Source organism: Hyperoodon ampullatus (genome assembly GCF_949752795.1).
Source record: "Hyperoodon ampullatus genome assembly, chromosome: X".
Lineage (NCBI taxonomy): Eukaryota > Metazoa > Chordata > Mammalia > Artiodactyla > Ziphiidae > Hyperoodon > Hyperoodon ampullatus.
In genome coordinates this window covers 16,415,580-16,441,118 of record NC_136913.1, presented here as the reverse complement: position 1 = coordinate 16,441,118, position 25,539 = coordinate 16,415,580, and the positions used below count along the sequence as shown (strand labels likewise).

The window sequence follows — 25,539 nt, the reverse complement described above, 5'->3', positions numbered from 1 at the left end:
GGAGCTTGAAGAGATGGTTCAGAGGCTTATGAAGCAATCCTCACAGCCTGCAGTGTAATGGGGCAGCAGCCAGTGAGGGCTCAGCCCTGGGAAGCCACGAGAGTCCAGGATGGGGCCGCCCCTCAGGGAAAGGTCAATACACGTACTCCTGTGTATGTTATAAAATAGTACAAAATCTGAAATTTAACAGAAGAGGATTACATTAAATAGCAGATAATCTTCTATAGTGTTCCCCTGAGCCCCAGTGGAGAGTGGGGAGCCCTGATGCGGGGGTCTCTACAGGCCGCTGGGTGTGCTGGGGCCTAACATCCTCAGGGCAGGCTCCTCCTGGCTTTACCCTGTCCACAAAGGACCCCTTAGTGTTTTCCTGGTCTCTCCTTTTGAAGCACTTTCTTGGTCCCAAAGTATCAGCTTCTTTCCAGGTATGTTACAAAGAGGTCGGAGAGAGAAGGATGTACCCAAGGGACTCAGGGTTAGATTCCCCTCCTCTGCTGATTTCTGTCTGTGGGACTTTGCTAAATTCTCAGAGGCGAGGATCACTACTTCCTTCCAAGGGTGTGAGAAGTCGGGGAGATGGAGGATGGGAAGCAGCTTGACACAATGGGTGCAGGAACTGTCCCTTTATTCCAGCATTGCCTCTCCCTCCACTGCTGCTCCCTCTTCCATATCCTCTTCACAGCTCACTCCTGATACACTGGAGCCCCAGGAAAGCAGCCGTGTGGCCTTGATATTAAAGAAGATTTTAATTCATTCTTAAAGTGAATTTCACCATGGGTCCTGGAGAGCTGAACAAGGCTTGGAACAGGAAGGCCCTTGGGTCAGCTTTGGATGGCTCTCAAGGGCTGTGCTGTGGAAGTTATTAATTATAAACTGGGGGGTGGCGCGGGGTCACACAAGCAGACCTGGATTCTAGATAGATCATTCTGGCAGTTATCGGGGGTGGGGAGGAGAGCTCTCAGCAAAGGGAACCGATCGTCCACGGTGCGCTGTGCCCTCCATGTCATCCCATCCACGTATTGTGCTTGGGGGCGACTCCAGCGATTTCATTCCACCTTTTCTGAGCTCTTCTCAGAGGCGTAGGCGTCCCTCAGGGCGGCCCGAGTTTTTTGTTGGGTTCAGCACCGCCCACAGACGGTCCAGCACAACCACCTTTTCCTTTCAAATGATACTAGCGGTTACTTTGCAGATCGCCCGAGGTCTGGGAAGGCCAGCTTTTGGCAGGGGTCTTAGGTGAGCTTTCGGGCCGGGGAAGAACCCAGGAAGGCACCCAGAAGCCTCGACCGCCGGCCATCTGGGTTCCACGCTGCCAACCCGGACGCACCGCGCTCAGGAGCAGAAAGTTCCGGGCCCGACGGGGAGGGCGGCGGGCGCTGCGGCCGCTTCTTGGCACGAAAGTGTGATTGGGTGTGGACGGGTCTCCCCACCCCACCCAGGCGCCCAGGAGTCACGCACCGTGGCCAGGAAGGCACGTGGGGCTCGAGTCACCGCCAGAAAGAAGGCACGTGAGGAGAGGCCCCGAGTCCTGTGCCACCACTTGGGGTGGGGGGGCGCCGCACTGCTGCCCGGACCCGGGGTCCCAGGCCCAGGCTCAGCCTGGGAGGCACACAGGCTGTTGTCACACTTTCCTCGCCCGATGCCACCACCTCTTTGTAGGTCACACAGCAGTGGAGAGGGGTTGGCTCTTATTTACCCCTGTGTCCTCCCTCGAGTGTCTTTCCTATTCTCAGCCCCCATCGTAGCCCCATCCCCCCCCCCCCCCCCACGTGCACGTATACGCATGCGTGCGCACACACACATCTCGGCGTTAATGACCCAATGGGATCCAGTTTCACAACCGCTGGGACGCAGGCCGTGCTCTCTTTCTCTCTTGGGCCTTTCCCTGTCTCTACAAAGAGAATGTAAGTTGGTCAAACTTGTTCCTGTGTTGTTGCCAGCCCTCCCCCGCCCCCCACACTGGGAAGTGTTCTTAAGGCCTTGGACCCAACAGCCCCGTCATGGCCCCGTGGGGTGGGAGTTGGGAGGGGGCAGCAAGGACGCAGGGACAGAGGTCTTGGTCAGGTGTGAGGTTCCACACCTGGGCTCTGCAGCCCCCAGCGTTTCAGGCTGATTGGCAACCTTCAGTACTGCCTTGTGAGATCCGTCCCCGGGTTGCATTGGTTGTTGTTGTTGTTGTTTGCTTGCTGGATCAATAATTTTAAAATTTATTTATTTAAAATTGAATAATTTGAATTGAATATAATCAATTACTTCATTTTGGGTTTTTTGTTTTTTAATTTTTTAATTTTAATTTTTTATTGAGGTATAGTTGAAGTACAATATTATGTAAGTTACAGGTGTACAATATAGTGATGCCCAATTTTTAAAGGTTACCCTCCACGTATAGTTATTGTAAAATATTTGTTATATTCCTTGTGTTGTACAATATATCCTTGTAGCTTATTTTATACATAATAGTTTGTACCCATTAATTCCCTGCTCCTCTATTGCCCCTCCATCCTTCCCTCTCCCCACTGGTAACCACTAGTTTGTTCTCTATTTCTGTGAGTCTGCTTCTTTTTTGTTATATTCACTAGTTTGTTGTATTTTTAGATTCCACATATAAGTGACGTCGTACAGTATTTGTCTTTCTCTGTCTGACTTATTTCACTTAGCATAATACCCTCCAAGTCCATCTATATTGTTCCAAATGGCAAAAGTTCATTCTTTCTTATGGCTGAAGAGTATTCATCTCTATCTATCTATATCCCACATCTTCTTTATCCATTCATGCATCGATGGACACTTAGGTTGCTTCCATATCTTGGCAATTGTAAATAATGCTGCTATGAACATTGGGGTGCATGTATCTTTTCGAATTAGTGTTTTTGTTTCTTTCGGGTATATACCCAGGAGTGGAATTGCTGGGTCCTATGGTAGTTCTATTTTTAGTTTTTTAAGAAACCTCCATACTGTTTTCCACAGTGACTGCACCAATCTACATTCCCACCAACAGTGTTCGAGGGTTCTCTTTTCTCCACATTCTTGCCAACATTTGTTATTTGTGTTCTTTTTGATGATAGCTGTTCTGACAGGTGCGAGGTGACATCTCATTGTGGTTTTGATTTGCATTTCCCTGATGCTTAGTCATGTTGAGCATCTTTTCATGTGCCTGGTTGGTCATCAGGGTTGCAGTAGTTTATTTATGTATTTAGGCTGCGCTGGGTCTTAGTTGCGGCACGTGGGATCTTCATTGTGGCATGTTTAGTAGCGGCATTGGAACTCTTCGTTGTGGCATGCACGTGGGATCTAGTTCCCGGACCAGGGATCGAACCATCCATCAAAACTCCATCCAGCCAACTCCCTCAAAACTACTGCAACCTGGTGACTTCACTGGTGGTCCAGTGGGTATGACTCCACACTCCCAATGCAGGGGGCCCAGGTTCGATCCCTGGTCTTGGAATTAGATCCCACATGCATGCTGCAACTAAGAGTTTGCATGCTGCAACTAAGAAGTCCGCATGCCTCAACTAAAGATCCCGCATGCCGCAATGAAGATCCTGCGTGCCGCAACTAAGACCTGGCACAGCCAAAATAAAAGAAAGAAAGAGAAAGAAAGAAAGAAGGAAAGAAAGACATCCTCTTCTGTAGGGACGGTGGCTCAGCTCATACCTAAGCTTAGGTTGATGGCACTACCAGCGTCTCCTCCCACTTCTCCCGTATCTGCAAGGTCCCCTGGGCACTATGTTCCACCCTACTCAGTCAGGGTGATGCAGCTTAGGTAGACTAGAAGAAGAATGCTGGCCTTAGGAGAGAACCACGGCTAAGGAAGCGTTTCCACCTTCCATTCTGTGTCCCTTCTTGGAGAAGAGGGGTCAAGTGAAAGAAGGGAGAGGTCTGACTAGAAATGAAAGTGAAGGGGTTGTCGAGCATCTGCTGGATGTTCGGTTACATTCCAGGAGCAGACGTTGGGTACATTGGGTGAGTGGATCAGTCTGTGTGTACGACGAAGAGAAAAAAAAATCACACAATAATTGGAACAGAGAAAGTTTAATACAAAGATGTATTAAGTATAAGAGCGGATTGGAGTAATGAGGGATTGGCTAGTAAGAAAAAAAGAAAACTCTAAAGAATATGGGAATAACAGCTGTGAGGAACAGTTACTACCTCTAGGGCTGATAGTGGGCCCAAGAGGGCACAACTATGACTGAATGATACAAATCACTGTGCTGCTGTACTGGTGGAACTTGCTGCAAATCGACCCTCTGGAACTTGCCGGCAATATGCCTTGTAGGATAAAACTTGTTCCCTCTACAATCTCTCTCCAGCACCTCCTACTGAAAGAAGCTTAAACTGTGCTACTGACAAAGGGAAGAATGAAGGGTCCATATCAATTTCCACAGAGCAGGCTAAAGGGTGAATGTGAAGTTGAAAGGGAGTACCAGTGTCAAAAGTTCAGAAAAAAAAAAGTGAAACCGATGAATCACTGAGGCAGTAATTAGTAAAAAATTTATTTTGCACACACCAAAAGGACAGTTTGCAAACCAGGAGCACTGAAACTAAAACATGGAATGAGACTCAGAAGTATATTGTTATAAAGCAGCTTATGTAGTGTGGAGGCAGTGATTTTCTTCACAGTGATTGGTTATAATATTAGAATTTTCTTAAAGGGAATTGGTTAGTGGTCACCTCATCAATTTGGGGGAATAACTTAAGTTTCACCTGTGATTTTTCAGAGGCATAAGCAAGAAGTGACCCAGGTTAAGTTAGCCTCACTTGCCTTGCAAAATAAACTAAATTAAGCTTTGCCTGTGTGACTAAACTGGTTTTGTATGCTCAGGGAACTTTCAAGACTGGTTTCTGTTTGTGTTTGATTTTAACACCAGCATAGTGCATCCTTTCTATTACTCAGCTTTCCTGTGCACCCTCTTACACATATTTACACTCCCATACCCCAGTGAAGCAACTCTACATTTGTATCCAAGGAGCGGGTAGAAACTTACGAGTGAAGAAACTCTCTCTCACTTTGCCCCCCAAATGAGGAGATGCACAGTGCCAAGAGTCACTGTATAACTGCCACAGTGAAACGGAACCAAAATTCCAGGCACTGTGGTGGGTGCTCTATATCTTATAACATTTAATCCTTAGAACCTTGTGAAGGAAGTGCCATTTAAATATAAATAAGATGTGGTGCTTCTCTCCAGGAACTTAGGCGAGAAGACTGTCTACAAAGATTTCTAATAACAGGCAAAGTGACTTAAGTGCTAAAAGGAGGTGACGGGAACCCACTGTGGAATCCTAGAGAAGGAGCTACTCATTCCTTACCAGGGGGCTGTAGGAAAGTGTCTTGGTGTAGGATTTATTAGAACAGATGTCCTACTGGACCAGGCTTCAAGGGATGTGAGAAAGTTCCAGAAGCAATTGAGCAGGAGGTAGAATAACAGGGGATGTGAGCATGTGCTATGGGGTGGGGGTAATACATGTGTTCAAATGATAACTCTGCCACTAGCCTTGTGGCTTTGAGCAAGTTAATGAAACTACCTAAGCCTCAGTTTTCTCATCTTTAATATGGGACAGTAATACTGACTTCTTACAGTGGAAAATGGCAAATAGAGAGTGGTGCAGCTGAAGGGCAGGGTGGCACAGATTTAGTGGGCCTTATTAAGGGCACATTTCGAAAGTTGGATTATTCCCGGATTTGTTCCCAAAGCTGGTGTTGGATACGAGTACAAACCCCGGAAAACCTTAGACAAAGTCTGAACTCAAATCTCTTACATTCTGCACTTTTTCTATGATGTGTTGTATGTGAAGAACATTTTGGAAAGGGTGGAATTACCCTGGTGGCTACCAGTTCACATTGCTTTTTGTATGTGCGGAAAAAAGTACACTTAAAAACATCTACATATAGGTAGAAAGCGAGGGAGGCAAGACACCACACTTCCCGTCGCGCATTCGGCCCCCCCTCCCTTGCAGGCAAGTGCGCACGTCCGGCGCTACTGCGCAGCCGCAGAAACCTCGGAGGTTTTTCGCGCCTTCTGTTCGCCGCCTCATCCTGTTGCGTTTCCGGTGTGCACAGTCGCGACCCGGACGCAGCGCAGACGCCGAGCCTGAGGCACTCAGAGCTGGGCTCCCCGCCTCACGATGTCTGAGGAGCAGGGTAAGGGGCCCTCCCCGAAGCTTTCCCAATAGCTTCTGCCTCTCCTCACCCCGCCCGGGGAAAGGCTCTAACGGCTTTTGAACCCAGCCCACCTAGAGGGCGGCACAGGTGACCGCGGGAGTGGCTGTTAATCGGCCACGGCGTGTCAGGTGGTGGCCTCTCGGCTGCGGTCCCAGCTTGGTCAGGCCGCGCGTGGGAACCCAGGTGTTGTGGGCAGAGTCTAGCCCTGGGTCCAGGGCGTCCCTGAGGCTCGAGGCATCTCAGGAACTCAGGGTGTACCCGGGGTTCGTGGCGTCCCTGAGATCTGAGGTGATTTGGAGCTTCCGGGGTCCAAGTGTTCATGGCATCCCAGGGGCACGAGGGGATCTGCGGCTTCCGCGCTCCAAAGGTTCATGGTGTCCCGGAGGCTTGAGGTGATCTGGGGCTTGCAGCAGGGCACAGGATTCATGGCATCCCAGGGGCTGGAGGCGATCTGGGGCTTTCGGGGTCTCTGGTGTTCATGGCGTCCCTGAGGCTTGAGACAATCTGGAGCTTCCGGGGTTCCGGGGTTCCAGGGTTCATGGTATCCCTGGGGCACGAGGGGATCTGGGGCTTCCGGCATCCCAAGGTTCATGGCGTCCCGGAGGCTTGAGGTGATCTGGGGCTTGCAGCGGGGCGCAGGGTTCATGGCGTCCCAGGGACTTGAGAGGATCTTGGGGCTCGAGGTGTGTGCAGAGTTCATGGCGTCCTGGGGGATGGAGGGGATCCTGGGGCTTTCAGGCCTCCAGGGTTCATGGCGTCCCTGGGACTTGAGGTGACCCATAGCTGGCTCCGTCCCCGGGGTTCTCGTGGCGCCAGCACGTGGTGAGGCCCGGCCTCGTTTCCTGCATGAGGGCGGTGTTTCCTTACAGGAGGACCTCTAGTGGCCGTAGAACAGCCGTCCTCACGCGGGAGGGTGGGCCACTGCGGTTGTTTCCTGCGCCCTCCAGAGGGCGGTGTGCCACGCTTTAGCTCCAGAGCAGTTCTGTGCAGCAGCGGTTTTTCCTTTGACCTTTTTTTCAAGGCCTCGTGTGCATGCGCCACAAGCAGCTGCTGAGCACTGCTTGTTGCTCCAGGAAAGCGATTTGGCTTAGCGGCTGGGACACTCTTTGGAGGAGAGGATTGGCTTTGCTGGAAGAGTGAGTCTGCATTTGGCAACCTAAAACTGCAGCAGCGCTGCAGGGGGTGGCGTGTGTTTCCCACCGTCTCTCCCAGGATGCCAGAACGTGTGAGCTTTTGAGATTTGCCTACTTATTTTTTAAGTACTTGGTGCTGACTTTCTGGGACAAGTTGATCCATCATCCTTTCTCTTTCCCTGTCGGAGGAGGTAGGGGTCCAGGAAGGACCAAGACTCTCAGACGTTATACAGAATTTCTTTTTTAATGTTACAACTTTATTTTTATTTCTTTTTAGATTTGCTTTTCATTGAGGAAACATTGGTTTATAACATTATACGTTTCATGTGTACAACATTACATTTCTACTTCTGTATACCCTACAGCATGCTCACCATCAAAATTTTATATAGAATTTTGAGTTTAAAGAATTGACAAACTAGCGAGTTGATTCATTATAACATCTTTTGAGACTGAGACGTTGATTTTGAGGCTTAGATCGTAACTGCGTTTGACCAAAGGCAGATTGGGCAGCCTCGTTGTTTTATAGTAAATATGCAAATGAGGAGAAAGAAAATAAAGATGTGTGTGTGGAGAAATTCCCGCGCATAGAGCCTGTTCTTTGCTTCAAGAGGGCAGATGCGGGAGTCAGAACACTGCAAAATGTGAGGACCGCTGTAAAGCAGGGGAGTCCTTCGGTGTGAGCTCCAGGACCCACCCCGCCGGCAGTATGGTTGAGCACGGTCGTTCGGTAGAAAAGACCCTAGTTTAGTCTGCTGGGGATCGCTTCCCTCCCTCTTCTACCCGGTTCTCCCCGAATTAGGACTGCTCTGGGGTTTTATGACACGAAGTGGTCAACTGGTTCAATGTTTACAAGTAGAGATTTTACAAGCAACTTTTCTACGCATTGTTTTATAAAGCAGAGCATGGGCTCGATTCAGTTTCAAGCCTGCCTGCAGCAAGTGCTGGGCGATGGGGCACATTTTGGTGGTATTATCCCCCAACGGGCCGACTTTGTAGTCTCTAAAGTTTGCCTAGGAGAGTAGAAGGGCTGCTTTTTAGAGTCCTGGGCAGAAGATTTAGAAAGTAATTGTTCAGTGTACTGACGCACAGTTTTGCTAAAAAAAATCGGAATGATCTGGCCATTGTAATCTGCCCTGTTTTGCTGTGTATATTCTTTGCACTAGTTGTCATGTGAGACGCAGGTTTCAGCCCTCACCATTGTGAACTATGCCTTATCTGGTAAGTTCATGGCAACTTAGTTCCTTGCACCTTGGGAGCATAATCTTCAAAAAACTTCTAAATATTATAATGTGTTAAAAATTGCCTCTGAAGGCTATGCATACACCTAAAGGAATCAATTAGAATTTTGCAAATTAACTGAGAAATCTTAGTGGAATTGTCAGTAGCTTTACTCATACTAGTTTAAAAGATCAGTTGATATACAAAAACTTGTCTTAAAAATAAAATTTCAGTTGCCTTTGTTATTTTCTTTTGATTATAAAGTCTAAGCTTTATTGTAGAGAATCTTAACAAATATAGAGAAGTCTAATGAAGATAATTTTGCCACCCAGAGATAGTGACATAGAGATAACCATTGGTATGTTTCCTTCTGCTCTCAAAGTTAAGATTATGCTGTATTTTTCTGCTTTGAATCTTACCCCCCTTTAAGAAGCAAGCATTTCACAAGCATTTCTAATATTAATAAATGTTCTTTGAGAATGTGCTTCTCATTGGCAATATACCATTCCATCATATGAAAATACCATAATTTATTTAACCAGTTTCCTTTTGTTTGGATAACTAGGTAGTTTCTAATGTTCTATTTCTTTTCCATGAGGACTATTAAGTCTTGGGACTTAATAGTTGGGACTCTCCAAATCCCACCCCAAAGTTTTATGGATGAGAAAACAGAGGCAAAAGAGTAGATGTATCTGGCCCAAAGTTAATACCTCTGGATAGCTAGAGAGCCTGAATTGGAACCTACACCATGTGATTCCTAATTTAGTACCATATTCACACCACCTTATACTAGCTATTACTTTATTCTAATACTTTGGTCTATTGCAAATAAATGTACTGAATCCAAGATATGCAATGTAAATGTGATCTACGAGTTAATACTTCAAGCCTAAACATGTTCTTTTTCAGACCAACTTTAAGAAATAAAAAAGCCCATTTAGAGACCATACATTTCGCCTATTGTGCTATTTTTCATATTCATTAAAATGGTTTACCAAGTTGATATTTCACATCTAGTTTACCTGTAGTCATCTGTTTCCCATTTTGTGAGATTCAATTTGAATTTAATTTGTTTGATAACAACATTTACTTTTGTACATTATTTCTGCATCTTTTATTATCATAAGAATTGGTATTGATTTTTATTGTTTTATTTTTAAATGTCACCTTTAAAAATTTTATTTATTTATTTATTTATTTATTTTTGGCTACATTGGGTCTTCGTTGCTGCGTGCGTGCTTTCTCTAGTTGCAGCGAGCGGGGGCTACTCTTCCTTGTGGTGTGCAGTCTTCTCGTTGAGGTGGCTTCTCTTGTTGTGGAGCACGGGCTCTAGGTGTGCAGGCTTCAGTAATTGTAGCACGCGGGCTCAGCAGTTGTGGCTCTTGGGCTCTAGAGCGCAGGCTCAGTAGTTGTGGCACACGGGCTTAGTGGCTCCGCGGCATGTGGGATCTTCCCGGACCAGGGCTCGAACCCGTGTCCCCTGCATTGGCAGGCAGATTCTTAACCACTACACCACCAGGGAAGTGTGATATTGATTTTTAGAGAACAAGTTTGGGAATTCATGGTCACCACAAAGTGTGGTTGTGTAATACCAGTTGTATCCTTTAAAAGTTAAAAGCATATCATTGAACACATAGTACATGGGCCAGGTGGTCCAGTTTCTTTTCTTTTTTTTTTGAATTTTATTTTATTTATTTTTTTAAACAGCAGGTTCTTATTAGTTATCCATTTTATACATGTTAGTGTATATATGTCAATCCCAATCTCCCAATTCATCACACCACCACCACCCCCTCCCCCGGCCACTTTCCCCCCTTGGTGTCCATATGTTTGTTCTGTACATCTGTGTCCCAGTTTCTGCCCTGCAAACCAGTTCATCCGTAGGTTCCGTAGGTTCCGCATATATGCATTAATATACCTTACTTGTTTTTCTCTTTCTGACTTACTTCACTCGGTATGACAGTCTCTAGATCCATCCACGTCTCTACCAATGACCCAATTTCGTTCCTTGTTAAGGCTGAGTAATATTCCATTGTATATATATATGTACCACATCTCCTTTATCCATTCATCTGTCAATGGGCATTTAGGTTGCTTCCATGTCCTGGCTATTGTAAATAGTGCTGCAGTGAACATTGCGGTGCATGTGTCTTTTTGAATTATGGTTTTCTCTGGGTATATGCCCAGTAGTGGGATTGCTGGGTCATATGGTAATTCTATTTTTAGTTTTTTAAGGAACCTCCGTACTGTTCTCCATAGTGGCTGTATCAATTTACATTCCCACCAACAGTGCAAGAGGGTTCCCTTTTCTCCACACCCTCTCCAGCATTTGTTGTTTGTAGATTTTCTGATGCTGCCCATTCTAACTGGTGTGATGTGATACCTCATTGTAGTTTTGATTTGCATTTCTCTAAGAATTAGTGATGTTGAGCAGCTTTTCATGTGCTTCTTGGCCATCTGTATGTCTTCTTTGGAGAAATGTCTATTTAGGTCTTCTGCCCATTTTTGGATTGGATTGTTTGTTTTTTTAATATTGAGCTGCATGAGCTGTTTATATATTTTGGAGATTAATCCTTTGTCCATTGATTCATTTGCAAATATTTTCTCCCATTCTGAGGGTTATCTTTTCATCTTGTTCATAGTTTCCTTTGCTTTGCAAAAGCTTTGAAGTCTCATTAGGTCCCATTTGCTTATTTTTGTTTTTATTTCCATTACTCTAGGAGGTGGATCAAAAAAGATCTTGCTGTGATTTATGTCAGAGAGTGTTCTTCCTATGTTTTCCTCTAAGAGTTTTATAGTGTCCGGTCTTGCATTTAGGTCTCGAATCCATTTTGAGTTTATTTTTGTGTATGGTGTTAGGGAGTGTTCTGATTTCATTCTTTTACATGTAGCTGTCCAGTTTTCCCAGCACCACTTATTGAAGAGACTGTCTTTTCTCCATTGTATGTCCTTGCCTCATTTGTCATAGATGAGTTGACCATAGGTGCGTGGGTTTATCTCTGGGCTTTCTATCCTGTTCCATTGATCTATATTTCTGATTTTGTGTCAGTACCATATTGTCTTGATTACTGTACCTTTGTAGTATAGTCTGAAGTCAGGGAGTCTGATTCCTGCAGCTCCGTTTTTTTTTCCTTCAAGACCGCTTTGGCTATTTGGGGTCTTTTGTGTCTCCATACAAATTTTAAGATTTTTTGTTCTAGTTCTGTAAAAAATGCCATTGGTAATTTGATAGGGATTGCATTGAATCTGTAGATGGCTTTGGGTAGTATAGTCATTTTCACAATATTGATTCTTCCAATCCAAAGAACATGGTATATCTCTCCATCTGTTGGTATCATCTTTAATTTCTTTCAGCCAGTGTCTTATAGTTTTCTGCATACAGGTCTTTTGTCTCCCAAGGTAGGTTTATTTCTTGGTATTTTATTTTTTTTGTTTCAGTGGTAAATGGGAGTGTTTCCTTAGTTTCTCTTTCAGATTTTTCATCATTATCATGTAGGAATGCAAGAGATTTCTGTGCATTAATTTTGTATCCTGCAGCTTTGCCAGATTCATTGATTAGCTCTAGTAGTTTTCTGGTGGCATCTTTAGGATTCTCTATGTATAGTATCATGCCATCTGCAAACAGTGACAATTTTACTTCTTCTTTCCCAGCTTGTATTCCTTTTATTTCTTTTTCTTCTCTGATTGCCATGGCTAGGGCTTCCAAAACTATGTTGAATAATAGTGGTGTGAGTGGACATCCTTGTCTTGTTCCTGGTCTTAGAGGAAATGCTTTCAGTTTTTCACCATTGAGAATGATGTTTGCTGTGGGTTTGTCACATATGGCCTTTATTATGTTGAGATAGGTTCCCTCTATGCCCACTTTCTGGAGAGCTTTTATCATAAATGGGTGTTGAATTTTGTCAAAAGCTTTTTCTGCATCTACTGAGATGATCGTATGGTTTTTCTCTTTCAATTTGTTAAAATGGTGTATCACATTGATTGATTTGCGTATATTGAAGAATCCTTGCATCCATGGGATAAATCCCACTTGATCATGGTGTATGATCCTTTTAATGTGTTGTTGGATTCTGTTTGCTAGTATTTTGTTGAGGATTTTTGCATCTATATTCGTCAGTGATATTGGTCTGTAATTTTCATTTTTGTAGTATCTTTGTTTGGTTGTGGTATCAGGGTGATGGTGGCCTCATAGAATGAGTTCGGGAGTGTTCCTTCCTCTGCAATTTTTTGGAAGAGTTTGAGAAGGATGGGTGTTAGCTCTTCTCTAAATGTTTGATAGAATTCATCTGTGAGGCCCTCTGGTCCTGGACTTTTGTTTGTTGGAAGATTTTTAATCACAGTTTCAATTTCATTACTTGTGATTGGTCTGGTCATATTTTCTATTTCTTCCTGGTTCAGTCTTGGAAGGTTATACCTTTCTAAGAATTTGTCCATTTCTTCCAGGTTGTCCATTGTATTGGCATAGAGTTGCTGGTAGTAGTCTCTTAGGGTGCTTTATATTTCTGTGGTGTCTGTTGTAACTTCTCTTTCATTTTTAATTTTATTGATTTGAGTCCTCTCCCTCTTTTCTTTTTTTTTTTTTTTTGCGGTACGTGGGCCTCTCACTGTTGTGGCCTCTCCGGTTGCAGAGCACAGGCTCCGGACGCGCAGGCTCAGCGGCCATGGCCCACGGGCCTAGCCGCTCCATGGCATGTGGGATCTTCCTGGACCGGGGCACGAACCCGTGTCCCCTGCATCGGCAGGCGGACTCTCAACCACTGCACCACCAGGGAAGCCCCCTCTCCCTCTTTTTCTTGATGAGTCTGGCTAATGGTTTATCAATTTTGTTTATCTTCTCAGAGAACCAGCTTTTAGTTTTATTGATTCTTGCTATTGTCTTCTTTGTTTCTATTTCATTTATTTCTGCTCTGATCTTTATGATTTCTTTCCTTCTACTAACTTTGGGTTTTGTTTGTTCTTCTTTCTCTAGTTTCTTTAGGTGTAAGGTTCGATTGTTTATTTGAGATGTTTGTTGTTTCTTGAGGTAGGACTGTATTGCTATAAACTTCCCTCTTAGAACTGCTATTGCTGCATCCCGTAGGTTTTGGATCGTTGTGTTCATTGTCATTTGTCTCTAGGTAGTTTTTGATTTCCTCTTTGATTTCTTCAGTGATCTCTTCGTTATTTAGTGACGTATTGTTTAGCCTCCGTGTGTTTGTGTTTTTTACGTTTTTTCCCCTGTAATTGATTTCTAATCTCATAGCGTTGTGGTCAGAAAAGATGATTGATATGATTTCAATTTTCTTAAATTTACTGAGGCTTGATTTGTGACCCACAATATGATCTATCCTGGAGAATGTTCCGTGTGCACTTGAGAAGAAAGTGTAATCTGCTGTTTTTGGATGGAATGTCCTATAAATATCAATTAAATCTATCTGGTATTGTGTCATTTGAAGCTTGTGTTTCCTTATTAATTTTCTCTTTGGATGATCTGTCCATTGGTGTAAGTGAGGTGTTAAAGTCCCCCAGTATTATTGTGTTACTGTCGATTTCCTCTTTTACAGCTGTTAGCAGTTGCCTTATGTATTGAGGTGCTCGTATGTTGGGTGCATATATAGTTTTAATTGGTATATCTTCTTCTTGGATTGATCCCTTGATCGTGATGTAGTGTCCTTCCTTGTCTCTTGTAACATTCTATATTTTAAAGTCTGTTTTATCTGATATGAGTATTGCTACTCCAGCTTTCTTTGGATTTCCATTTGCATGGAACATCTTTTTCCATCCCCTCACTTTCAGTCTGTATGTGTCCCTAGGTCTGAAGTGGGTCTCTTGTAGAAAGCATATATATGGGTCTTGTTTTTGTATCCATTCAGCAAGCCTGTGTCTTTTGGTTGGAGCATTTAATCCATTCACGTTTAAGGTAATTGTCGATATGTGTGTTCCTATTACCATTTTCTTAATGTTTTGGGTTTGTTTTTGTAGGTCCTTTTCTTGTGTTTCCCACTTAGAGAAGTTCCTTTAGCATTTGTTGTAGAGCTGTTTTGGTGGTGCTGAATTCTCTTAGCTTTTGCTTGTCTGTAAAACTTTTGATTTCTCCATCGAATCTGAATGAGATCCTTGCTGGGTAGAGTAATCTGGGTTGTAGGTTCTTCCCTTTCATCACTTTAAATATGTCACGCCACTCCCTTCTGGCTTGTAGAGCTTCTGCTGAGAAATCAGCTGTTAACCTTATGGGAGTTCCCTTGTATGTTATTTGTCGTTTTTCCCTTGCTGCTTTCAATAATTTTTCTTTGTCTTTAATTTTTGCGAATTTGATTACTATGTGTCTTGGTGTGTTTCTCCTTGGGTTTATCCCGTATGGGACTCTCTGCGCTTTCTAGACTTGGGTGGCTATTTCCTTTCCCACATTAGGGAAGTTTTCGACTATAATCCCTTCAAATATTTTCTCAGATCCTTTCTCTCTCTCTTCTCCTCTGGGACCCCTCTAATGTGAATGTTGTTGCATTTAATGTTGTCCCAGAGGTCTCTTAGGCTGTCTTCATTTCTTTTCATTCTTTTTTCTTTATTCTGTTCCGCAGCAGTGAATTCCACCATTCTGTCTTCCGGGTCACTTATCCGTTCTTCTGCCTCAGTTATTCTGCTATTGATTCCTTCTAGTGTATTTTTCATTTCATTTATTGTACTGTTCATCTCTGTTTGTTTGTTCTTTAATTCTTCTAGGTCTTTGTTAAACATTTCTTACATCTTCTCGATCTTTGCCTGCATTCTTTTTCTGAGGTCCTTGATCATCTTCACTATCATTATTCTGAATTCTTTTTCTGGAAGGTTGCCTCTCTCCACTTCATTTTGTTGTTTTTCTGGGGTTTTGTCTTGTTCCTTCATCTGGTTCATAGCCCTCTGCCTTTTCATCTTGTCTATCTTTCTGTGGTCCAGTTCCTTAAAGTAGAAGAAATTTATTGCTCTATAGAATAGGAAATCCTAGAAATAATACTATTTGTGTGTGTGTACATACACATGTATCTCAAAGCTTCATACTAAGCAGTTGATTTCTTAGCTAACTTGCAATTAGAGATATGAAAATATTTACTGTAATTTTATTCAGCTAAAGTGTTTTTTAAACACTCCGTAACTTTATAAGGTAGTTTCCTCTAGAAACTTTTAATTTAATGTGGTATCTAATCTACCCTTTCTCTTTGCTTCTTCTTAGCTCATATTACTGTAACTATTGAGGGGGACAGTGATGCCAGTGATATTGAAGAGGACAGTGATGCCAGTGATGATGCTGATGTTGTGATCGTAGAAGATTCTGATACAGAGGATTATGAGAGCGGAGTTTCCAGTGATGAAATGTTGACTATACAACCAGATTTTGAAAGCGACAGTGATAGCTCTGAGGAACCATCCCAATCGTCATATGGTAATTTTGTTAAATTTCCTCCTGTGTGAAATTTTGCCCCCTGGTCCTCATTTCCAGTAAATTGCTTAAATATTCCTCTAAGTTTTACATTAATTAGTTACTATCAGAGGGCGAAGCTTCGTGTTAATAGCACAGTGTTTACTTGTGCTTTCATTTTCCCTTCATTTAGGCTTTGTCATGTCTCCTTTTCTATTTTTGTTCTACAGGGAGTGGGGAGGTAGCCTTGGAAAGTGTTGGGGAGACTATATTTTGTTTCTGAAGAATTATTTATACCTGGCAACTAAAATTATAACTATCTGGGGGCAAATCAAAAACTGAACTTATGGGAGAAACATCTTGGGCCAAGAGTCCATGGAACAGACAACATGATTGTCTTTGTTGAAGATCTCAAAGAATCAACAAAAAACTCCCAAGCAATTATGGCAAGATTCTCAGGATACAAGGTTAATATGCAAAAGCCAATCCCTTTCCTATATACAAGCAGTAAACAATTGAAACTTGAAATTAAAAACACAGCATCATTTACATTAGCACCCAAAAAAGAGTCCCTGGAAAGTAGTATCCTGCAACCAGAACTTTAGCTACTTGTCCTTCCAGTGGTTGCTTCTCAACCACAATAACAAGGAAATGGGAGGCCATTCACCTCCTCACTTATACACAGAGCCAAGAGACGTTAACCCCTTGGGAACATTCCTTCAGTAACTATATGACAGTATGCTCTTTGCCATTTGCTTAGAGACTTGAGTTTCCTACTCTTTAAAACATTGAAATATTGTTGCTTAGATTAGAGGTCAGCAAACTTTTCCTGTAAAGGACCAGATAGTAAATATTTTAGGATTTGCAGTTGTAAGGGCTCTGTTGCAGCTACTCAGCTCTGCTGTTGAAATGTGAAAACAACATGATATTAGCAGACGAGTATGGCTGTGTTCCAGTAAAACTTTATGGACACTGAAATTTGAATTTCCTATAATTTTTCCATTTCATGAAATATTCTTTTGTGTTTTTTAAAATTTAAAACTTAAAAATGTGAAAAAAAAACCCCACCAAAAAATAAAACCATTCTTGGCTCCTGGGCTATACAAAAACAGGCAGCAGGGTGGGTTTGGTCTACAGGCTGTAGTTTGTCAACCCCTGGTCTAAATGATGCCAAAAGTCATTTGATACCACTTGTTATCAGTTCTGGCTTTAAAACTGTATTCAAGACCAACAGGATGCTTTCTTAGCGTATTACAAAACATCTGACTGACTCCTCGATAGTGGGGAAAGAACTAGAGGAGAATTTTCAATTGTGGATGCCCTTTGACATCTCATTTGTACTTCTAGGAATTTATCCCATAGAACTACTTGCAGAAGTGCACGACTGTTCAGCAGCGTTCTTTGCAAGAGGGAAACTTTAGAAGTAACTTAAATATCCATGAATTGAGGACTGGTTAAATAAATCATGCATGGCCTATGTGCATGATAGGAAACTGAGAAGCTGTTAAAACTGATTGCAGTATACCTAAAGGTATTAGTTTGGAAAGACTAATACATATTTAGTGGGAAAAGGAGGTTGCAGAGCAGTACTTATAGTCTGATCCCTTTTATCTATGTAACTGACATAAAAATTCAGAATAGGAGATTTCAGAAAAGGTGGCTAGGTAATTTTTTTATTGTGGTAAAATATATATAACATTATATTTATCGTTTTAATCATTTGTAAGTGTTCAAAGTAGCATTTGACAGCCTAATAGCTCTGGCTAAAATTTTCAGTACAGTGTTGATAGCAGTGGTGAAAACGGGCATCCTTGTCTTGCTCCTAATCTTAGGGGAAAAGCTTTCAAGTCATTCACCATTGAATGTGACGTTAGCTGTGGGTTTTCATAAATACCCTTTATCTAGTTGTGGAATTTTCCCTCTGTTCCTAGTTTTCTGAGATTTTTTTTTTTTTTTTTTTTTTTTTTTGCGGCACGCGGGCCTCTCACTGTTGTGGCCTCTCCCGTTGCGGAGCACAGGCTCCAGATGTGCAGGGTCAGCGGCCGTGGCTCACGGGCCCAGCCGCTCCGTGGCATGTGGGATCTTCCCGGACCGGGGCACGAACCCGTGTCCCCTGCATCGGCAGGCGGACTCTCAACCGCTGCACCACCAGGGAAGCCCTCTGAGAATTTTTATACTGAAATGATGTTGGATTTTGTCAGATGCCTTTGTGGCATCAATTGAGATGATCATGTTTTTTTTCCCCCTTTATTATATTAATGTGATGTTTTACGTTGATTGCTTTTCTTATGTTGAACCAACCTTGAATTCCTGGGATAAATCCCTCTTGGTCATGGTGAATAATCCTTTTTTTTTTTTTTCACATTTTGACTGTGCCACGTGGCATGCGGGATCTTTGTTCCCCAACCAGGGATTGAACGTGCAGCCCCTGCAGTGGAAGCACAGAGTCTTAACCACTGGGCTGCCAGGGAAGTCTCTGAATAATACTTTTAACATGCTGTTGGATTAGACTTGCTAATATTTTATTGAGGATTTTTGCATCTATATTCATAATGGATGTTAGTCTTTTTATTTTCTTGTAATGTCTTTATCTGGCTTTGGTATCACGGTAATTCTTCAGTTTTTTGGAAGAGTTTGAGAAGGATTGGTGTGTTAATTCTTGTTTAAAAGTTTGGTGGAATCCAGCAGTGAAGCCCTCTGGTCCAGACCTTTTCTTTACTGGGAGGTTTGTGATGATTGATTCAATCTCTTCACTTGGTATAGGTCTGTTGAGATTTTCTATTTTTTCTTGAGTCAGTTTAGATAAATTTTTAAATTATAAGGACAAATTGTCTTCTCAAATACCAGCATCAAGCAATTTAGAAAATATATAGGAAAAAAACCCAATTGATAATGGCTACAAATAAATATTTAAAATTATAAGGAATAAACAAATAAAAAATAGCAGAACCTATATGAAAGGAAAGCAAATACTTTACTGAGGGTCATAAAAAAAGGCTTAAGTGGAGAGATACAAAGTGTTCCTGGATGAGAAAAAATACTTTAGTGTACCTTTAAAAAAAACCTTGGGAAAACCTGTTTAAGGGACAAGTGGTAATTTACCATATCAAATGCACAAATAGTTTAAAAGGACAATTATCGAAATACTATGATACTAGTTTTGAAACAGGGAGCCAGATTTTTTTTTTTTTTTTTTTTTTTTTTTTTTTTTTTTTTTTTTTGCGGTAGGCGGGCCTCTCACTGTTGTGGCCTCTCCCCTTGCGGAGCACAGGCTCCGCAGCACAGGCTCAGTGGCCATGGCTCACGGGCCCAGCCGCTCCTGCGGCATGTGGGATCTTCCCAGACCGGGGCACGAACCCGTGTCCCCTGCATCGGCAGGCGGACTCTCAACCACTGCGCCACCAGGGAAGCCCAGGGAGCCAGATTTAATGCAATAGGAAGATCATAAACAGAACAAAGAATTTAGAGTTAATATACTACAGTATATTAATATGAGAAACATATTACGTAGTAAATCATGCTGGTACAAATGGTTAACTATTAGGAGTAGGGAAGCCCACTGGATTTTGCCTCATGTCACACTTAAATAATTTCAAGATGGATTAGAGAGCTGAATATCTAGTAAATGAAAGTATGGAAAACTAGAAGAAAATATAGTTGAATGTTTTTCCTAATCCTAGTGAAGATTGAGTATAGAAGTAGTTCGAGAAGTCACAAAAATATTAATGAATTTGATGAAATTAAAAATAAAGAACCGCTCCCTATCTCAAAAGCATCAGACTTCAGAAATCACATCACTACCTGGGAAAAATATTTGCCAAAAATATATATTTTCCAGAGTTATTATCCTTAAGATAGCAAGACCTCACACAAATCAAACAGAAAACACTGAAACCCCAATAGGGCAATGATCAGAGGACATGAAAAATAAGTCACAGAACAGGAAATTTTAATAGATAGCAAACATCTGAAAAATATTCAACTGCATTAGTAGCAAGAGAAATGCAAATTAAAATGGGATACAAAAATGGGATAGAAAAACTTTCATCTATCAAATTAGAAATTTTTAAATGATTCATTTTAGTGATAATGGAGAAAAACCATTGTACTTCAGTTTTCTATGAATGTAAATTAGTACAACCTTTTTGGACATTTTGGCAGCACCTATCAGGAGCCCCTGAAATGCTCATAGCCTTTGACCTACTGACTCTTCTATATATCCATTATAAAGAACTATTCAGAGATGTACATAAATATTTACATTTGAATGTGTACACATCATTATAGCAAAATAATGAGCAATTGGAAGCCGTATTAATGTCCTACAACAGAAAACAGATAACATAACCTATGGACATACACATGATGGAATATTATGCAGGCATTTAAAATATTTTTAAAATTATAAATGACATACAAAATTGCTCAGAATACATGTACAATATGAGTCAAACTACTATATAAAATATATAGAGGGCTTCCCTGGTGGCGCAGTGATTAAGAATCCACCTGCCAATGCAGGGGACACGGATTCGAGCCCTGGTTCAGGAAGATCCCACATGCTGCAGAGCAACTAAGCCCATGCACCACAACTACCGAGCCTGCGCTCTAGAGCCCACGAGCCACAACTACTGAAGCCTGTGTGCCTTGAGTCCATGCTCGGCAACAAGAGAAGCCACCACAATGAGAAGCCCATGCACCGCAACGAAGAGTAGCCCCTGCTCACCACAACTAGAGAAAGCCCGCGTGCAGCAACGAAGACTCAGTGCAGCCAAAACAAATAAATAAAATAAATAGATTTATTAAAAAAACCAAAAATTAAAAGATAAAATATATAGATAGTAAGAAAACAAGAAGGAAATATATCTAAGGGTTATGATATTTCTTAGTGATGGATTACTTTATTTAGATTCTGAATTTTTTTATAAAGAGCTTAATTTTAGGTTGACTTTTTATAGAAATCTATCACATACAAAAATATGCACAAATCATAAATATTCAGCTTAAATAATTTTCTAATTAATACACACATATAACCAACACTGAGCCCCCCGGAATCAGCTCTCACCTCCCTTTCAATCACTACTCTTTTGCAAGGTAGCGCTATCCTGACATCTCCCACCATTGATTATATTTGCCTGTCTTTAGATTGAGCTTTAGCTCAGTTGAATTATACACTATTCTTTTAGGTTCCTGAACCCAATTCCAATGTGTGTGTTGGGGCTTCCCACAAAACAGCAAGCAATTCTTGGACACCAGCAGGTTTTCTGAGAATTCAACTCGATTCTGACACTATCTATTGTAGGTAGTGTCAGATTCCACAGGTTGAGGGCTCAGTCTTACAAGACTGCCCCCTGCCACCCCTCCTCATACGCCAGTCACAAGCCCAGGCTGTTACCTGTGCTTCTGACCTACTTGCTGTAAATCAGAGGTTCCCACAACCTCCTGCTTGGGTTCAGTTAATTTGCTAGAGCAGCTCACAGAACTCAGAGAAATATTTTACTTACTAGGATAACAGTTTATTATAAAAGGACATAACTCAGGAACAGCCAGATGAAAGAAATGCACAGGGCAAGGTATGGGAAAAGGGCACGGAGCTTCCAGGCTCTCTCCTAGCTCCACTCTCCTCAATCTCCATGTGTTCACTAACCTGGAAGCTCTCTGAACCCTGTCCCTTTGGGTTTTTCTGGAGGCTTCATTACATAGTCATGATTGATTAAATCATTAGCCATTGGTGATTGATTCAACCTCCAGCCCCTCTCCCCTCCTGGAGGTCAGGGGGATGGGACTGGAAGTTCCAATCCACTAGTTACATGGTTGGCTCCTCTGGTGACCAGCCTCTATCCTTAGGTGATCCAGGGGCATTCCAAAAGTAACCTCAATAACATAACAAAAGATACCTTGATCACTCTCATCACTTAAAACATTTTAAGGATTTTAGAAGCTCAGTGCCAGAAACCAGGATGGAGACCAAATATGTATTTCTTATTGTAAATCACAGTATCACAACTATATTCTCTCCTTTTAAAAAAAATTTAATTAATTAATTAAATTTGGGCTGCATTGGGTCTTTGTTGCTGCGCGTGGGCTTTCTCTGGTTGTGGCGAGCAGGGGCTATTCTTCATTGCGGTGTGCGGGCTTCTCATTGCGGTGGCTTCTCTTGTTGTGGACCATGGGCTCTAGGCACTCAGGCTTCAGTAGTTATGGTGCACCGGCTTAGTTGCTCCGTGACATGTGGGATCTTCCCAGACCAGGGCTCAAACCCTCGTCCCCTGCATTGGCAGGTGGATTCTTAACCACTGTGCCACCAGGGAAGTACCAGTATATTTTCTTTTATGTCTAGCTTTTACTCAACATTATTGTTGTGAAATTCGTCCTCATAGTGTTTAGCAGTAGTTGGTTTATCCCATTGCTGTGTAGTCTTTCTTTGTATGAAAATACCACAGTTTAATTATGTATAGCTTGTATTAATCAGAAAAAAACAACCAGTTTAGAAAATAAAAATAGAAGTTACAGCTCAAATTGGAGGTATTTCATAATTGAATTTTTCCCACAATATTAGTCTGCATTTATGTAACTTGAGTCTTTTTTTTTTTTTTTTTTTGCGGTACGCAGGCCTCTCACTGCTGTGGCCTCTCCCGTTGCGGAGCACAGGCTCCGGACGCACAGGCTCAGCGGCCATGGCTCACGGGCCCAGCCGCTCCATGGCATGTGGGATCTTCCTGGACCGGGGCACGAACCCGTGTCCCCTGCATCGGCAGGCGGACTCTCAACCGCTGCGCCACCAGGGAAGCCCAAGAGTCTTTAACTCCTCTGATTTCTTCCTTCTGAGCCTTTGTTCCTTCGTATCTCCACTATAGAATGAAAGGGAAACAGGAAAGGAGGTAAAACTCGAAACCCTTCATTCCGCCTCATTCCTGCCCTGGCTCAGGATGGATAAAGGGAACCTAGCTCTCTCATTAACGCCCCTCCCAGTACTGTGATGCCAGCGTTCAAATCTACTACAAGATATGATATGACAGCATTGCACTCAATGTCTTCCTGGTGGCAGAGATGAATGACTCAGAACCATAACCGAGCCTACATAATTCAAGAAGAGTTTTTGGCTTATTTTTCACATACAGTCCTTTAGGTTTAATATAAAATTTAACTACGGAAGCAATCATAATCTTAGCGCTGAAATGACCTTAGACGTAATCTCACCCAGTTTTCACCGAGCAGGGGAGGAGGCGATGTCTTTAGTGGTCTTTCCAGGCCGCACCGTGGTGGGCGGCCCAAGCCAGAAGAGACTCCTGACTCACATTTGGAGGCCCGCAGCCACCCTGAGTAAAAAGCTTCTGAGCTCCTTGACAAAAGCAGTTAGGACTCATGCTCTGTTGTTCATTTGTCTCCAGCACTTACTCTGTAGCCTTTAGGTTGTGGAGTATCTGCTTCACAATTTGGAAATGTGTTTGATCTGGATTCTTATTCGTACGCGTGGGCAATAAAGCCCTTCAGTTTTTAAAGGTTTATTCTAAATCACTAATGGAAGAATTCTCATTTTGTCCGCTCTCTAAACTTCAGCCAGGACTCCAATTCAACTTGAGTTGGTATTCTGAGAACATATCCATATTAAGTTTATTAAGGCAGTAAGTGGGTGAATTAACTTTTTTATGCGTTGCTTTCCAGGAGTTGAAGGTTTAGCAGAGCTAGTTGACCAACCAGTTTTCACAGATGAACCGTCTAGCAAATTTAAGAAGACATGGCCCCTACTCAGCGGAAACGGAGTTCATCCCGTTGTGCAAAAAAGGGCGATCATCTATTCCAGGAGAGGATAACATGGATTGTATGGTAAAGTGAAAACCTTTCTGTTTTTTCATTCTGCTTTATTTCTTTTTAATAGATTTAGTTTAATTTCATACAGTGAAATGCACAGATCTTTAAGTGTATACAGTTCAATGAGTTTTGACAAATATGTACGCTCACCCCTCATCAAGGTAAGAACATTTCCATCATCCCAGAAATTTCCCTCATGCCTATTCGCAATAAGTCCCCACCCCCCTGAACCTTGGCGAAATACCATTCGTATGTTTTTTTCCATCATAGATTAGTTTTGCCTGTTCTAGAACTTTATATAAATAGAATCATATAGTATGCACTCTTTTGTGTCATGGTCTCTTTTCCTTAGAGTAATGTTTGGAAATTCATCTGGTTGTAGCAATATTTCATTCCCATTTATTGCTAAGTAATACTCCATTGTATGAATATCCATGATTTGTTTATCCCTTCTCCTGATGGACATTAGGGTTGTTTCCAGTTTTTGGCTATTATGAGTAAAGTGGCTGTGAACATTATTATGGAAGTCTCTTTGTGAATGTATATTTACGTTTAATTTGGGTAAATGCTCAGGAGTGGAAATACTGGGTCACAGGGTAGATTAAAGTTTATGAGAAACTGCCAAACAGTTTTCTGAAGTGGTTGTGTTGTTTTACATTTTCATCGTATTCTGCTATGCTTCTAAATCTTTGAAGTTGAATAAAATAGATTATTAAACTATATATAATTAAGCTTAACAGAAAATGCATTTATTTACTTACATAAGGATGACGATAGTAATACCACCTAATCAGTATAGGCAATTCTCTTAACTTCTATCAGCCCCAATATTTTAATCTTTGGGGGGATAATGTTATTTGCCTCCCAAGAGCCATGGTTTCTGACATAATTATGTGAAAGCACTTTGAAAAGCATAAAGCATTATAGAAGGGTAAGATGACAATATTGTTTTTATTATTACTAATCTATATTATAATTCCATATAATTTTTACTGCCTAATAAGTTTGTAATGCAGGCTAATTCAGATAATTTTTTAAAACAAAGACATTGATAACTACTTGGTATATTTCTATTAAAATTATCCTTATAGTCCATAATTCATCCTTAAAATAGTTATTATAATTAAATCAAATGGTTATTTGCTGTCTATTTATTTATACTCTATTTTATTCCAAAAAAGGATTTAAGGTATCTTAGAGATTAATCTATTAAGAAACATAGGTGCTTATGTGCTTCCTATTTTGTCCACAGAGTGTCACTGTTGGATTATTTGAAAATTAAAAGCCATATAACATTTGGTTCCTTGTGGTTAGAAATATTTGCTTTTAAAGTAGTTCTGGTGCCGGACTACTGGAAGACTAGTCTTTCCATCCTGAAGTACATAAGGGGTTAAGCTTGATGGAAAATGTTATCTTAAGTGTAGTTGACCTAATGAGAAAACAGTTCTGCAAATATCTTTCCATGTTGTTGTAGTATTTGCAGCGGGCAGAGGTCATTTAGGTCTTTGGTGCTTCTTTTTTTTTTAAAATAAAATTATTTATTTATTTACTTTTTGGCTGCGTTGGGCCTTCATTGCTGTGCATGGGCTTTCTCTAGTTGCGGCGAGCGGGGGCTACTCTTCGTGGCGGTGTGCGGTCTTCTCATTGCGGTGGCTTCTCTTCATTGCGTGGCACAGGCTCTAGGCACGCGGGCTTCAGTAGTTGTGGCTCGCGGGCTCTAGAGTGCAGGCTCAGTAGTTGTGGCACACGGGCTTAGTTGCTCCGCGGCATGTGGGATCTTCCTGGACCAGGGCTCGGACCTGTGTCCCCTGCATTGGCAGGTGGAATCTTAACCATTGCGCCAC

The 25,539-nt window shown here is 42.0% G+C and overlaps 1 protein-coding gene across 1 annotated transcript in view; it reads left to right on the top strand.

The window, feature by feature from the left end:
• SCML2 (Scm polycomb group protein like 2) overlaps nt 1-15,821 on the top strand; it is a gene marked incomplete at its 5' end in the record, with an annotated part of 87,844 nt that extends 72,023 nt beyond the window's left edge. The window contains one exon of the mRNA XM_079727242.1: nt 15,695-15,821. The remainder of the gene's footprint in view (nt 1-15,694) is intronic.
• Between the last annotated feature and the right edge of the window lie 9,718 nt (nt 15,822-25,539).